Source organism: Macrotis lagotis, chromosome 7 (genome assembly GCF_037893015.1).
Source record: "Macrotis lagotis isolate mMagLag1 chromosome 7, bilby.v1.9.chrom.fasta, whole genome shotgun sequence".
Classification (NCBI taxonomy): Eukaryota; Metazoa; Chordata; class Mammalia; order Peramelemorphia; family Peramelidae; genus Macrotis; species Macrotis lagotis.
This window is the reverse complement of record NC_133664.1, coordinates 155,795,801-155,810,423: the sequence shown is the minus strand read 5'-3', so window position 1 is coordinate 155,810,423 and position 14,623 is coordinate 155,795,801. Positions and strand designations below refer to the sequence as shown.

The 14,623-nt window shown below is 37.8% G+C and overlaps 1 pseudogene; it reads left to right on the top strand.

Annotated features, from left to right (window-relative positions):
* The first annotated feature begins 9,125 nt into the window (after positions 1-9,125).
* LOC141494181 (actin-related protein 2/3 complex subunit 1A pseudogene) lies at positions 9,126-10,175 on the top strand (annotated as a pseudogene).
* Positions 10,176-14,623: the final 4,448 nt, after the last annotated feature.

Here is a 14,623-nt window from a genome sequence, read left to right as displayed (position 1 = left end):
GAAGAGAAGATTCACAACAAGCATTTGTGGGGGAGTGGAAGGGGGATGTTTCCGAGAAGTCACAGATCTGCCATAGGAAGCTAGGGCAGAAAGTGGAGGGTCTGTCACTGGGAAAGCACAAAGAGCTCTGTCCATAGTTCAGTTGTTTGGCTGGATTTCCATGAGCAATATTTTAAGAGCTTGTTTTTTGATGTTTGGGGATTTTTTCCTTTTAACTTTTAAAGCCCTTGGAAGACTGGCTCCAAGAAGCTTTTAAGAGCATCAGGGGTGTCCCTTGCCTTTGGGGGTCTGAGAGAATGTAACATTTGGACTTCAAGATATTAGAGGAAATTAAAGGGATTACATATTTTTTTTTAAATCCTGTGACCAAGGCAGGAGGATATGTCCCATTTTAAAACTTTTCAAGGACCCTTGGCAACTAAAATTCATTTTATGCCTGAGTTTTAAAACTGATTTATTGTCACTCCTCATTTTCTCTCTCTCTCTCTCTCTCTCTCTCTCTCTCTCTCTCTCTCTCTCTCTCTCTCTCTCTCTCTCTCTCCCCCCCCTCTCCTCTCTCTCCCCCTCTCCTCTCTCTCTCTCCCCCTCCATATATTTTGGCAAGTGGAGTTTATTAAGTAACATGTGGAGTTTTTATGACTTTTATCTAAGCATCATAGAATATGATAAGCAATCAATCTCACCTCAAGCTCACAGGTCTGATTTATGTCATAAACAGGACTGAGTCACAAGAAACCTAAGGATGTGATGACCAAAGATGAAGCTATCCTCAGATAAGTACAGGATCCAAGACTCCTTGAATCAAGGAAAATAATCCTTTCAACATTTAGTCATTTATTATTTAGAAAGTAGAGTACCATGTGAGACTCTAAGAGGCACAGAAGTTGGGCAAAACCTTTGGAAGATGGGTTCTAGAGGATTAATAGGACCAACACAAAGAACTATAAAACAATATGACATGATAGGCTGTGAACCAAAATGTTTTGTGAGAGATGGGGGCAGGGAAAGATAGATCCCTATGAACTGGCATAAGGAAAGATTTCACAGAGGAGATGAAAATTTGAGTTGAGCTTTAATAATGAATAGTCAATCCACATTTATTAAGTTACTGTGTGGCAGGCACTATGCTAAGCTAAAAATACCAAAAAAAAAAAAAAACAACTCCCTGGGGAAAAGATAAAACACAAAATGAAGCTGAAAGGGGAATTAGCTAGGATTCATTGGATATCTTTCTAATGGATAAATGGGAATACAAGAAGAAAAAGAAAGACATAATTTAGATTTGAAAGGAATCTTGGATATAACTTAGTTCAACCTCACTTTACAAATGAGGATTTTATTTTTTTTAGTGAGAAAACTGAGAATTACTGAGATCAAGTGGCTCATGGACACATAGGTTGTAAACAGAAGAATCAGGATTCAAATACAAGTTTTCTGCCTCTTGATCCACTGTGTTTTCCATAAAAACCACACTCAATAAAATACAAATATAAGTAGACAGTCCTTATCCTCAAGGAGTTTATGTTTTAATTGGGGAAGGCAACACATAAAAAGAAGTTGAAAGGGGGAGAGGAAAGAAGGTATCAAGTTGGGGACAGGGTCAGATGGAGAAATTCTTGAGAAAGTACAATATCAAAGTCAGGATTGTAAAATAAAGTAACCAAAGCTTCAAGCAAAAATAGAGGACTTACTTCACTTAAACCTTTTGCTCCCTGCTGCTGGTTTATTTGTAAACCTGGATTATCTACAATCATCTTGACTTTTTTTCTTGCCACTGGATTTGGATGATTCTGGAAAAGAAAGTTAGATTGACAAATTTTGCTTCACTTAAATCCAACTGACTCACAAGTTAAGATATTATCTGTGTTATCACTGATTCTCTTCAAAAAATGAAGAAGGAACAATTCTGGGAAGCCTTTTTATAGTAGCCCACACAAAGCTCCTATCAGGGTGTCCAGCCTTTTAGCTCTTATGGAAGATCCCATTTTTCATAGCCCAATTAAAAACCCTCAAGGGCTGCATACGGAATTCAATATCCATTCATGAATACAATACAACCCACAGGTTGGACACACTGTATTTTTGTGGTTTCCTTGGGTGGAGTACCTAAAGGAGCTTTAGAGCCAATAATCAAGTATTTATCTAGAAGTGAAAGAAATCTATTGAACATTGCCAAAAAGGCATCAGAGAGAGAGAGAGAGAGAGAGAGATGGTCTTAGGAAAAAGATATTGTTGCTCTGAGGACATATGCTGCCTGGTTCAGGTACTACTGGGTACTACTGTTGTAGCCTTAGGCTGTGCTGATTGGGGGAAAAGTAAGAAAAAAAAAGTTGACTCTCCTTTTCAAAAGATATGGTAGCAGAACAAAGCAGATAGTTCAAAGAGCCATCTTTCAGTTACTGAAAAGATGAATTATAGGTCATGCCATTACAAGCTCATGAATTAGATTTAAGTGTGGGGTTGCTATACCTTACCAGCCTCACATTCTCCTCCAGAGCATCTGGGTCCAGTAGCCAGATATGAATCAGGATGACTGGAGATAGCCTTGGATGTGGGGCAATCAGGGTTAAGTGACTTGCCCAAGGTCACACAGCTAGTAAGTTTAAGAGGCTGGATTTGAACTCTGGTCCTCACCATTCCAAGGTCAGTGCTCTGTCCACAATGCCATCTAGTTGCCCCTGAATTCTAGGTAAGATATAAAAGAACCCCACAGCAAAAGAACCATGGGAACAGACAAAAATGATTATATGATATTTATTGGAGAAGAGATAAATAATATTCTATAGTATCAGTGGTATTAGCCACAATGGATCTGTCTTAGTCACTTATGTTCCTAAGTGTGTGCCTTTCATACATAAATCTGGGCCACCTTTTTCTTGTGTGCTCTTCATATTTGTTGCTTCTATGCACACACTACACACCATCAGGGAACACACTTTGTGCATGTTCTTTCACACATGTTCCCTGGCAACAATTGTGTGTTCCTTACATAAATCTCCTTTTACGGGTATTCCCTGATTTTATGGTGTGTGTGTGTGTGTGTGTGTGTGTGTGTGTGTGTGTGTGTGTACGTTCTTCCTCCACTCATGGTGTGGTGAGGCAAGAGTATACTCCCCTAGGTATGCAGAGATCCAATACCATCACAATTTGATAAACTGTTTGAGTAAATGTCTTTTGATTTGAACTTTGTCCTATCTGGTTGACTTAATAAAAGTAAAAAGACAGTAGTTAATTTTGGTGATGTTTTTCTTTCTTTTTTTCTTTGTTACAGGCATGGCTCAATAAGTAGGTCAAGGGGGGAAAATTTGATGTGAAAAAATATATAAATAAAATTTGTTTTACAAAACTAACTCCACTGGTGGGGGCTCTTGAGATATGATTTTGAGTCAGTATTAATTAATTCATAGAGTTACCTCAAAATTGGTATAATTTTTTGGATAGCTATATGTGAGGTGGTTACCAGATGCCACAAATAAAATTAGACCAAAAGTGATATAGAAGTTTATGAGAGGTCAGAGGAAGGGACAGGAAAAAGAAAAGGCACAGAGATATGAGGTAGGAAAGTCTTAGATATTCATAAAGGACAGAAAGACAGTAAGTAGCTCATGTAGACTGCCTAAACTCTGTGGTGCCTAACTGCTCAGGAGAAGTTTATAGTATTTTCACAATTGATTTCACAATCAGGTTTCAATTTACCTTTTTAAGCTGATGGTATATTATTCTCCTGTGCACCCTTTTATGTTCCAATCAAATGGTTCTACTTGCTGTGCTCTATGTACTCCATCTGCAGTCTTTTATAGGCTATTTCCTTTATTTGGAACGTTCTCCCTCTTCAGCTCTCAGAATCTCTATATGTCTTCAAGACTCACCTGTGCCACCCCTTTCAAAAACAAATCTTTCCAGATTCCCCAGTCGCTAGCACTCAGTCTCAAGATCTTATATATTTTGTATATGACCTCTACTTTCTTATCAGGGAAGTTATCTTTAGGATTTAGCACAATATCTAGAATATATTACATACTTAATAAATGCTTCTTTCCTAATATTAATCAAAGAGTTTATTGATTCAACAACATGCTTTTGAAAAGTAGAAAACCAACCAATTCAAATTAATTTTAATCAGGATATGTTTATCAAGCAAATCAGAATATAAAGACAAAAATGAAAAGTCCTTATCTTCAGAGACAACATTCTACTGGGAGACTCAGCATTTGCACAAGTAAGTGCAAATGTTGCAAGAGTAAACAACACCCCCTACTCTGCTTTGGCTTAAACACCTCTATAGAGTGCGAAGGCTGGACCATGGCCACATACAGGTAACCATCTGAAAGTTTCGATATTTTAGAATAACATTAAAAAGCCTAGATGGTCCCTTGGTCCACCTCTCTACCATCTGTACCCTCATGATGGGATTTGGCAGGGAGGATCTACTTGACTTTAAAGGGAAAAGACAGCTCTCCAAGAAGATGTGTAACCATACAATCTGAACAAAAGCATCCTCTCCAGCACTTTACATATCTTGGAAGTAACCTGTTGAGTCATGAGTAAGGAGGAAATGACTTATCTAGGATCATGTGGCTAATTTGAAACTAGGTCTCCCCAACTCTACTCTCAGCATTCTTTCATACTACTTCTCATGACAATAGATTCCAACTATGGAGGATCACAATCTCTATCAGACATGATGATGTTGTGTGCCTGTAGTATGGTGGAGATGAATAACTTACTCAATGAAGAGCTAGAGGAACTATGACATTATTGAATACCAAAGTCCAAGAGGATGACAGCAGGGAGTGTGATGAAAAGGAAGACATGAGCCATTATGTGCACCAAATTTTATTAAGTTGTTAGGAGAAACAGTGGATATAACCAAGTGTAAAAATGCCCTATGGGGGCATATGGGGGAAGCCCTGCTAAAAGTGCACAATAGCAGTGATAAATTACTTATATCTAAAGAAAAGTAGGGGTTTAATTTGATGTGCTACCACAGTGAGATAATTTATGATCACTTTTTCTTCTGAGACACAATAGAGCTCACCATCTAAACAATTTATGGAAGGACAGGCTTTGCAGTCACTGTGGTGCCTTTGCCAGATTTCCATCATTAGTTATCATGCCAGTTTTCAGTTCTGGGTCACTGGCATACACAGCTTTATGGGTGCTCTGCCAAGCTGATCCGAAAAGAAGCTTGCCTTTCCATATAACCACAGGATTGTTTAGATTGAGGTTATAAACCAACAAAATACAAACAAAAGCTAGCCTGGCACAGCATTAAAGGACCCTGGATTAAAGTCAGAGGACTTGAGTTCAAGTCTCACTTCTGTGAGATTATTACCTGTGTTATATCGTACAAGTCATTTAATCACTCTAGTTCCAAGTTTTGCATATATAAAATGAGAGGGCTGACCCAGAAGGTCTCTATGTATTCTATATACCTCAGGAAACCTTTACCAGAGTTGGTATGTATTTCCAATTAGATTGTTAGTGGGTGGAAGAGGAATAAATCAGAGAAGGAAAAACTATGAAATGTTCCTGTCATCTTAAAAAATATTAGTGATGGGATCAAGATACTTGCAAGTACAAATGTTGTATTAGGAAATGGAGTGACATAATTGTTAATAATAGTGTTTTATCTGATGGAATTATACCCCATACCAGATGACTAACAAGACTGAGGCTGTCAGTATTGGTTTCAAAATAAAATTATTGCCTAATTTAGGGAACATTTGATGTCAGATTTACAGAGAAATCCAATTTGAACATAAGATTGGATACAAATCAGGAAGCTAAAAAAATTACTGGAGCAGAGATAGATTATTTGCCTGTCATCATGTTGTTTATTTGATAACCTTCTCAAAGTCTGTGTTTAGGAGAAAATTGGAGAGTAGTCATACCTGAAAAAACCTCAGGGTAATGGAAGACCTTAAACTTACATTTAGCTGCTTGTAGGATTATGTCATAGAACAAAGCCAGATGATGTCTGTGAGTCTCAAACTTTGTGTGAGGACAGGTTTGACAGCTATGGATTTAGGTATCCTCTTTTCCCTGACTCCTAATCTTCTTCGCTTTACTTTAATAAATGCTTGTTGATTGATTGACTAATGGCTTCCGTTGTGATAGAAATCAAACCACATAGGTGGTTGCCCACTCAGCCTGCGTGCAAAGCCGCCCTTGCCTGGGTAGGTAGACTCAGTCTAAACTGAGTATGAAATATTTCTTCATTCTTAAATATTATCCTCACTCCAAACACATAACAAAGAAGGTTCCTTATGTGTCACCATTTATCTTAAGTTGGAATCTTTATGGCTTACTTCTCTATTGTATTCCCTTCTAAATAATGTTCATTGACAAAATGGTACCTAATGATTTCAAATCATGATGTCATTATGGTATAGTTCTATAGGGAAATCATTTTCTGTTTGGAGTCCAAAGACAGACTGACATCTTGTTAATGGGTAACACACAGCTAATAATAAGTGGGGTGTGTGAGGTTTTGTGAATATGAAAAAAAGCCTTTTCTAGAGGAGTTATCATTCAGGAACAGTTTTCAGGGTGGGTTTCCAAGAGAAAGACACAAATGATAGCAGTTCATTCTAAGACATAAAAAATAAGACTATGTAGAAATGTGTTCCACTGATCTTTGGGGAATGGACATCCTATCTGATGTCCATACACACATTATGTGTTTAACAAATATAATCTGATTTCTCTGCTATAGGAAAAGCTAAAAAGACTTAAGGAATGTCCAAGAACAGTGGGAAACATTTCAATGGCAGCCAGGAAGGTATGGGTTCAAGTGCTGACTCTGCTATTTGCTAGGTGATAATAAAGGATCCTTTTTACCTATAGAAATTTCATTTGATTCACACATAGCCCTATGATCTAGGGGATATAATAATAGCTCCATTTTATAGGTGATGTTTGTGATTTTCTTAAGGTCACATAGTTAGTAAATGATAGAGTCAAAACTAACCAGGTCTTCTAAAATCTGACCATACATATACATCCCCCACAAAGAAGAAGAGAAGAGAGGGGGACAGTAAGAATAAGGATTAGTATAGCTCCTAACTGAAAAGTAATTTTCCTAATTTTTGTATGTAGGTATGAATGTATGTAGCTTAAAACTGCCATGCTAAGGGCAGCTAGGCAGTGTAGTGAATAGAGTACTGGCCTTGGATTCAGAAGGATGGAAGTTTGAATCTGACCTCAGACACTTCCCACTTACTAGCTGTGTGACCTTGAGCAAGTCACTTAACCCTGATTACCCTGCATCCAGGGCCATCTCCAGTCATTCTGATTCATATCTGGCCCCAGATGACTCTGGAGGAGAAAGTGAGGCTGATGACTTAGCACAGTCACTTCTTCACTCATATCTAATTCATATGCTTGCAATGATATCACCTCCCTGATGTCATGGTCTTTTTTGAGAATGAAGGAAAAACATTATTATTAAGACTGGCATGTTCACACTAGCTAGAGTGCTATATTTGAAAAAGATATCAGCTCCTTTTGTTCCCTAAGTATGAAATAATGACAACAGTTGTTGTTCATCCTTCCTTTTGAAGAGGACCAATGGCATCATCGGATGATTCTTGACTTGTGCATGAATTGAATTCAAGTGAGTCATTGTTGCCCAAGTCATCAGCCTTGCTTTCTCTTCCTGAGTCAACAAGTCCAGAGGCAAGACAAAATTAAGGACAACTGACAATGGCCTAAGATGAAATAGATGCCCTTGACTTCTTTGATTACTGACCAAGGTCCACCTGCTTAGCCACCTTCATGACTATTGGACCATATTGTACTCATCCACCCATTCTACCAGGGGGAAGTTTTCACATGCTTGGAGTAGACATTCTCCTAACTCACTAATGGGCTTGAGGCCTGTGGGATACCTTCAATCTGACTTAGCCTATTTACTAAAATGGTTTTACCAAATTGTGGTTACTGCACTTGCTACTGCTTCTTGAAGCCACAGGTGAGAGTTGGATGAAAAGTTGATACCAAAAGTAGAAGAGCAACCCTGGAGAGCTCAACAAGCCCTGTCACCTGAGATGTCAGTCCTCCTTGGACATCCCAATACTAAAGACTTAGCTAAAAGACCCTTGGACTTATCCTGGAATTCTGGACCAGATTGATTTTCTTGAAACTACCTTATGAGGTATATTGCCTCTGAAACCAGAATGAACATTTAAGAAACTGAGTGACCACTAAAGCAGATTAACACATGTATCCTTATAGCCTTTATTGTCCATGTGTATCATACAGATAAGTTAAAGAGATTAGGCCCATGTTTCTGTTCCTTTAGCTCTGGAACCAGACTAACACACCTTCATTTGTCTCTCTTATTCTACCACCACCACTGAGAAAATTAACAAACAAAAAAAGAAAGAAAGCCCTTTGTTGTGTAGATTCATGTCCAGCAAAATAAACTCTCGCATTGATTGTATCTGAAATGTATGTCTCTTACACACATATCACAAATGAGTGACATATTTCAACTTTCATCTTTTGAACTCCTGGTTTTTCATTCTATCCATCCAAGTTCTAAAATTTGCCACAGTTGTTTTTCCTCTATTTGTAAAAATTGCTTTCCTAGTTCTTCAGTTCACTTCATCAGTTAATAGAGGCCTTTATTTCCTCTGAAATAATTCATTCTGTCATTTCTGAGGCCACTACCTATAAGAATACAAGAATAATAATCACTAAGTTCCCTTGTAGCTCTCACATTTTACAGTTATAAGTCCCTCCAGTTTAATAGGGAAAAGAAAGACCTCCTAGATTGGACAGAAGAAGTAATCCATGAAAAAGTCCCCCCCCCCCCGAAGGAAGAAGAATATGAGAAAGGGGAAATGAATGGTGGTATCAAAAGTGTTAATGACTGAAAAACTGGCAAGGAGGAGAAAGAGAAGAAACTCTGTTTCCCACAAAGTCCTGATAGTGAAGAAGGACTTTTGATCTTTCAAAGAAGCAACAGCAGCAGCAGCAGCTCTCAGCCTCCATCTACCTCCTGCCATTCGCTGGAGCTTTTTACTCATCAACTGACCAGCATCTACGATTCCTCCATTATGGGGCCAATCTGCCTCCTCTCCACCCAAACTTTTTCCCTTTTGAAAAGATTAAGAATAATGTCCTTACTTCAATTTTTACTAGTGTCAATCATCTGCCATGCTTTGAATAGAGATGGTACTCAGATTGTCCTGATAATCATGAAGTTCACCTCTACAAGAAGAATGGGAACTAATGGGTGAAAGTCCATGAACTGGATGGAGGCACATAATGGACATATCACATGTATTGACTGGGCTCCAAACACTGATTCAATTGTAACTTATGGTACAGATCATAATACCTATGTATGTAGTCAGAAGAATGGCATCTAGAAACTCTCCCTGGAGATCCTGAGGATTAATTGTGAAATGATCTCCCCTGGAGAATAAATTTGCTGTAGAGTGGAGCTCAACTAATTTCCAGGTGGGTCTGAAAATAATAACATAAAAAAGTCAATTGGTTGGCACCCCAACAATATTTTGGCTGGCTGTTAGATCTTATGACCTCAAATGCAGTTTTTTCTATAAACATTAAAGAAGTTGATGAAAAATCAGCCAACACTTTATGAAGAGCCAAATTGCCTTTTGGTCCACTGATATCAGAGTTTGGTGATACTGGAAGTGGTGGGTCCATGGAGTTAGTTTCTCTGTCATTGGGAGCCACTGTACTTGGGTTAGTCATAAGAGTACTGTATCAGTTGCTGATGACTCCAAAAACATGATAGAATTCCTCCCACTCCCATTTTTCTCTGAGAGTGCCATGGTGGTTACTGACCATGAGTACTGCCTAATGCTGCTTAATTATGATTATCTTGGCTTCTTGATTGACCTTTGTCTCCAAATTAGATATTCCAAAACAGAGAGTTCAATGCAACATTGCTGCCATGGAATGCTTCGGTAGCAAGGACAAAGGAGCCATGACTGAGGATCACAGCACTGCTCTAGAAAAGCCACACCAACCAATATCACAATATCACCCAAATGTCTATTTATGAAGTGGATGAGCAATACAGCTACAAATTTTGCATCACTGGCATTGATGGAGCAATAACAGTTTGGGATTTCAAGACTTTAGTCTTCAATCCAGGGTCTATGAAATTCATATCAAGCTGTATTTCCATTCTCTAGAAGGATAAACATTTGACGTTACCACAAGTCAAAACTGAGAAAATATTCCTTGCAGATTTTTTAACATAATTTGTGCATGTATTTATTTAAAAAATTATCAGTGATATCTTTTTGTTTAACTCTTTCATTCCATTCTTGACCAAAAAAGCTCTTTAAGTAGTTTATCATGGAAAGTCATACTGAATTAGAGGATTTTATGTAAATTGTATGCTAGAAAAAAATGTAAAACCTCAGGGAAAAAAGAAGCAACAGCATCACATCAACACAGTTATCGGTGATGGGAGGCATCCTTGTTGATCACTACGTATGTTGTTAACAACTGTAGATGTGATATAGCTAAAAGAGAGGTGAGCTCCTGAACTACAAAGGGTCAAATGTCCATCTGAAGAAGCCTGGAATACATTTCCAGTTATTCAAAGTCCTGATATGAAACTGAGTAATAGTAATGAAAAATTTATGTATTACTTGAAATTTTGTAAAGCATTTTATAAACAGTATTTCATTTATCTTTGCATAGTTATGCTCTGAGTATTCACATAATTTATTATCTCCACTTTATTGACAAGGAAGCTGAGGCTCAAAGAAGTCCAGCATTCCTTAAAGATTCATCTCAAATGTCACTTTGAACAGGAAACCTGTTTTGTTTTCTATAGTCACTTGAGCCTTTTTCCAAAAATATTGTATGTACTTATTAATTTATATGCTTATATATTTATATATGTATATTAATTTTTATATACACACCTATAATTAAATATATAATTATATATTAATATAAATATTAATTTATATATTAACTTAACTGCCCTTTATGGGGCAGTTAGGTGGTATAGTGAATAGGGTGCTGGGCTTGGAGTCAGGAAGACATGAATTCAAATCTAGCCTCAGACACTGGCTAGTTATGTGACCCTAGGTAAGTCACTTAATCCTATGTGCTTCGATTTTCTTATCTGTAAAATAAGCCGAAGAAAGAAATGACAAACCATTTTCTTTACCAAGAAAACCCCAAATTGGGGCAGCTCAGTGACTCAGGGATAGAGCACTGGCCCTGCAGTCAAGAGGACCTGAGTTCAAATCCAGCCTCAGACAAGTAATTACTTCGTTAACTTGGGCCAGTCTCTTAACTCTATTCCCTTGCAAAAAACAAAAAACAAATGGAGTCCCAAACTCATTATAATGTCAACTCCATTAGGCCTGTTTGGAATTTCTTTGTATTCCCCATGCTAGTAGGATAATAAGCACTTAAGAAATTTCTGTTGATTGATTGAAGTTACCTGTCCAGGCATATATGGCCAGTCAGTGCCATAGGCCACATTTGAACCCAATAAACCTGACTGCATCCCATCTACTATTTCACTCTGTCTCTTTGAAGGCCTTAGCTCAGGTAGCATTTTTATTTTTTCTTTTGAATGATACACAAGGGAAGACCTGTTTCTCATGAACACTGAGAAAAATGTGTTTTAAGAGATTTTTTTCAGCTAAAAGCAGGAATTCTGTGGAGGCTAACTTCCATGAAACAAAAATAACTATCAAAATAGAGGGACTTTCCAATAATTCTCATAAAGAAATAATAGGGAATACAATAAGGAGCTGTGCCTCTGGCCTCCTATATCTACGTTACAAGGCCCAAAGCATAGTGGTCAAAACCAAATGGAGACTTTAACATCAATTTTACAGATATCTCTAGGACTTAGCAAGTTTCAAATAGTGCCTAGAATATAGCAGTATAAGAATGTGTTTTGACGCTTTGAGCATTCTCATCAATGTAGGTATTCTTTGAATATAAACTATATCTAGCACTGACATTATCTTTGCATCTTAGCCAGCGACCTAACAAAGAGACATCAAAGAGAATCTACCCGACATTTACCTAGAGGATGAACTGATTCTTTTAATATTGCAAGGATACCATTATAGCAATTGAGCAGTCCATTTGTTCTCCTTTGTTCTCCCTTCTATTGCTCTGGCCCACATATTTTTCATGCCCCTGATGATAACTTGTGAACCACTTACTGGTAATATGTTTCAACCTGCTTGTGCCCACCATGCATCTTACTTTGCCCTTTGGGTCATCTAAAAATCTGATTCTTCTGAGATCATGGGGGTGATTCACAGCCCCAAGTTGTGAATATCTGTGTTAAAAAATATGGGTTTTGGCAGCAGAGAACAGTCTGGGATCATTAAAAGTGATGGGCAGCTTCACAAATGCAATCCAGTCTGATCTCTTAAAGAGTCAGGAGTGCTGTAGCTCAGAATTAACTGAGGCTAGTAAGAAAACAAAAGGATAAGGAAAAAAAGGGTTGTTTTTTTTAAAAAGCTATCTTGAGGAAAAAAACAAGGTCAAAGAAGGGATAAGATGTTTCTTAAGGCAGTTGAACAATAACAAAAAACAAAAGAGCTGCTCAAGTCTTTTTTTATTTTCTGCTTTCTCTGATGAGATGAATAATCTTTGGATTGGACAAGGAGAGCAAATTGGCCTATGATACTGAGAATTCCTATACAAGCATACTCCCTTTATCAATATATGTCAGAAAGTACCTTCTCTGCAACTTCTTAAGCTAGAGAATACTGCATATAGACCAATAGGGGTCAAAGGACTTGACCAGGATCACACAGCCAGTGTGTGTCACAGACAGAACTTAAATCCAGATTTTTCTGGTTTCAAGATCAGTTCTCTATATCTACCATGCCATGCTGCATCTCAATAAAAATGGCTAATGGTTAATAGGGTATTATTTGAAGGCTGGGTTAGGTTGTAGTGAAGTGATTAAGGATTTGTCTGTTTTGGTCTTAGAGAGAAGTCTGGTTATGGTTGGGGATATAGAGTCAGAAGGGTCAAAAGGCATAAATGAACTTCCTTCCTGAATATTCATAGAACTTATTGATGAGCCACTCATTGGGAGGGATCTTTAAAAGTTCATGTAAAGGGGTGGCTAGGTGACGCAGTGGATAAAGCACCAGCCCTGGGGTCAGGAGTACCTAGGTTCAAATCTGGTCACAGACACTTAATAATTACCTAGCTGTGTGGCCTTGGGCAAGCCATTTAACCCCATTGCCTTGCAAAAACCTAAAAAAAAAATTCATGTAAAATCAAAATGTTGACTACAACTAGAGAAGTGTAAATATTGTCTTGATTTAACAAAAAAATGAATAAATAAAAAGGAAGCTAAGACCCTATAGGCCAATGAGCTTTATTTTGATCTAGAGATTCTGGAGATTATAAATAAAGATTTGTGAAAAAATAAAAAAGAAAGAAATGATATTGAAGAACCATTATGACTTCATGAAAAATAGGCTACATTTAAGTAAACTCATTTCCTTTTAGACCAGTTACTAAATTGATTGGTCAGGAGAATGCTGCAGATAACTCTTTTCTTGATTATATCAAAACATTTCTCAAAATTTCTTCAACTACACTTGTGGAGAGCTGTGGGTTAAGTGGGTTAAGTGAAGTCTGGTACAAAAAGTAGTCATTAATGGTTCAGTGTCAAATTGGAAGGTAATGGAATAGCCTGCAGATCTGTGCTTGGCCCTCTGCTCTTTAATAATTTTTTATTATTGATTTGAATGAAATCATTGATAGCATACTTATCAAATATGTAGATTGACATTTGGGAAAAATAATTATCATGTTAGATGACTGGTCCCAAAGAACATGGTAGAATATGGGGAATAAATTTAAAATGGAAAAATTTAGGAGAAATAAATATAACATTCTACCAGTAAATTTTTTAAAAAAATCAGCTTTCTAAGTGTAAGATGGGAGGGTCACAGTCATATATAATTCAATTATCTGAAAAATATCTTGAAGTTTTAGTGGACTGGAAGCTTAACATGATTCAAAAAAATTTAATACTCTCTTGAGTTGTATTAAGAAAAGCATAGGTGCCAAAATGGCAGAGTAAAGGCAGGAACTTGCTCAAGATCTCTCCCAAACCATTCCAAATACCTTTAAATAATGACTCTAACCAAATTGTAGAGTCACAGACCCACAACAAAACTGAGTGAAACACTTTTTCATCCCAAGACAACTTGAGATCTGCAGGAAGGGTCTGTTACACAGAGGTTAAAAAGGACCTGCAACACAGCCCAGGCTGTGCTGGAGCAAATTGATTCCAGTCATCCAGAAACAGCTCATAGGATACCTGGGCCCCTGGGGTTGCCTGGAGCCAGGGAAGCAGTTTCCAGATCTCCCAAACCAGAGATTGCCAAGGATAAATTGGAAGGTTAGCAGGAAAATTCTGCTGTACCAGAGTGAAAGGGGAGTTCCAGCCCAGTGCAGGCCTCAGTGCAGATCCAGCCCCCGAGGACTAGGAACAGGCCTGGGGAGCCACCCAGAAACCTCTTTCACAGCACTCAGCCCACAGATGGTAAGGAGATCAGGGTAGATGGCAGAGGTCTCTTTGCCATCTCTGAAGCAGGACTCTGTTTCTGTGTCCATACTTAGA